The sequence below is a fragment of the Cricetulus griseus genome, chromosome 10 (assembly GCF_003668045.3).
Source record: "Cricetulus griseus strain 17A/GY chromosome 10, alternate assembly CriGri-PICRH-1.0, whole genome shotgun sequence".
Classification (NCBI taxonomy): Eukaryota; Metazoa; Chordata; class Mammalia; order Rodentia; family Cricetidae; genus Cricetulus; species Cricetulus griseus.
Window position 1 is genome coordinate 13,156,563 of NC_048603.1, and position 2,335 is coordinate 13,158,897.

General features: G+C 46.5%; 1 long non-coding RNA gene across 1 annotated transcript; it reads left to right on the plus strand.

Annotated features, from left to right (window-relative positions):
* The first annotated feature begins 1,081 nt into the window (after positions 1 to 1,081).
* Positions 1,082 to 1,866, plus strand: LOC118239371. The gene is made up of 2 exons (XR_004771316.1): positions 1,082 to 1,331; positions 1,567 to 1,866. It is a non-coding gene; the product is annotated as an uncharacterized LOC118239371 (long non-coding RNA).
* The last annotated feature ends 469 nt before the right edge of the window (positions 1,867 to 2,335 follow it).

The window sequence follows — 2,335 nt, forward strand, 5'->3', positions numbered from 1 at the left end:
AAGAATTAATAAATAACATGTTGGGATTAGTTTTACAGCCCACAGGCAGACTGAGATCCCAAGTTTAAAGAACTGTTCTTTAATGACATCCGAGTTCCTGTCTGTTTGGGCTCGGTCAAACAGCCTTGTTTATAAATTCAGGAAGGAGACAGCCTCATCAGAAAATGATAATCCAAGCCGGGTGTCGTGACTCACATTTGTAACCCTAGCACTAAAGTGCCCGGCGCCGGGGATGACAAGTTCAAGGGCAGCCTGGACTGCTTGGAACAGCTGTGTCTCGCTCAAAAACCAGCGAATAGGAATAGTCTCGTGGGGGTGTGGTTTATGGACAGACTGCTTGTCTAGCGGGGAAAAGGTCCTGAGTTTGACACCCCAGAAGTGAGAAGAAATAGCACAATCCAATATTTAAAACTAAAATGCCTTTAGGAGACAAATGTAGCATAGAAATTTACAAGATCTTTGAGGCTCCAGACTGGTAAAATCTCTAGCTACCCGTGTGTAGCTGGAATCCCAGTCCCTGTGGAGGATGGGAGAATTGGCTGAGGCCAGCAGTTAGGGCACAGCCTGGACAACACAGAAGATTTTATCTCAAAACAAAAATCAAAACCCAAATGAGCAATAGCATCAGACTATCATTAAAAGGATACAATAAAACGGTGTGGGTTTTGTTTGTTTGTTTGTTTGGGGATGTTATGAAGCCCAAGCTGGCCTCAACCTTTGTTCTTTCTGCCTTCACCTCCCAAGTGCTGGGATTACAGACGCGCTCATGTTGACTCATGGCTGGAGTTTCCTCTTTCTTTCTTTCTTTCTTTCTTTCTTTCTTTCTTTCTTTCTTTCTTTCTTTTTTTTTTTGACACAGAATCTTATGTAGCCCAGGATAGCCTAGAACATTTGTGTGTGTGTGTGTGTGTGATTTAGTGTGGAGGATGACCGTGAATTCCCCCCTCACCTAATGCTATGATTTCAGGCACCACCTACCATCACACCTGTTTTGTTTTATTTTTTAATGTGGTGCTGGAGACTCAAACCTAGGGCTTCATTCACACCAAGCAAGTACTCTACCAACTGAGCCACACCCCACCCAGCTCAGCGGCTTGATTACATATCCTAGGGTTGGTCAAAGATGATTGCTCTGGGCTATGATTCAGACATGCTCTCAGAGACCTCACCAGCTCCTGATGTCATCCCTGAAAATGGGTCCTGATGTGGCCTTTGTATGAGAGACTAGGCAAGAAGCAGGACATCTCTTGCCACCATAGAGCTAGAAGGTCCATATCAACCCAACCCAGCCTAATCATACCAAGACTTGAAGGACTGACACAATGGTGGAGGTATGTTACTCAATATGGTGTTGGAAAAGAAGGTGAGACTGTACTGGTTGGTCAACTGGTCTTAGTCCCTACAGCAACAACTCAACCACGTTGTCACTGCAGACTGGCCTTGCCCCGCCCCCCATGCCCCTTAGCTCTGTGCTGATTCTCTGACCCTCTCTTTAATTCTGCACAATGCAACATTCTTGAAGTACATTATAGGAAGCAAGTTATCAAGAGTCCGTTGCTGTTGCAGATATCCGGACAGACGCCTTCAGTTCTCCGTCAAAACCCAAAGGACCTATTTCCTCCGTGGCTGCTGGCAGGCTGTCAGACCGCACGAGGATTACCTCCGTGGAAAAGAATTCGATCCCCTAAGGACAAGCCCGGCTACTGGAGAAGTCTGAATCCGGACGCTGGCTGCTGTAAGACATCAGACACGATGCTTACTTAGTTCATCCGAGTTTCAGATAGACGATGATACAAGTGTGCGGTAAAGCCGGGGTCACCTGCTAAAAGTTACTCACTGTTTAAATAAAGCTCAGGTCTGATTGGACAGTCTAGGCTTTTATTTGCTAATTCTGGAACCACTAAACTCAAGGCAACTCTGATACTGTCAGCCCCAGAGCCTTCTATGGTTCAGCCGAGGCTCAGGCCAGAGCATCCATCGCCCAGTATCTCTTCCCCTCTGATACTCCCTCCAGCTTCCCCCTCTCTCTCCCCTCCCCTTCACTGTCTCATCTTTCTTTCTTCTGTTCGGTTTTTGAGATAAGTTGCCAGTATGTAGCCTAGGCAAGTCTGGAACCTACTGTGTAGCCCAGCCTGAGGTCAAACTTGTGTCAGTTTTTTTTCCTCAGCCCCTCCCAGTCCTGGGATCACAGGCGTGCACAGTGCACCGCCATGATCAGTTTCTTTCTTTCTTCTTCTTCTTCTTCTTCTTCTTCTTCTTCTTCTTCTTCTTCTTCTCTTCCTCCTCCTCCTCCTCCTCCTTCTTCTCCTTCTTTGTGTCATCCTCCTTGTTTCTC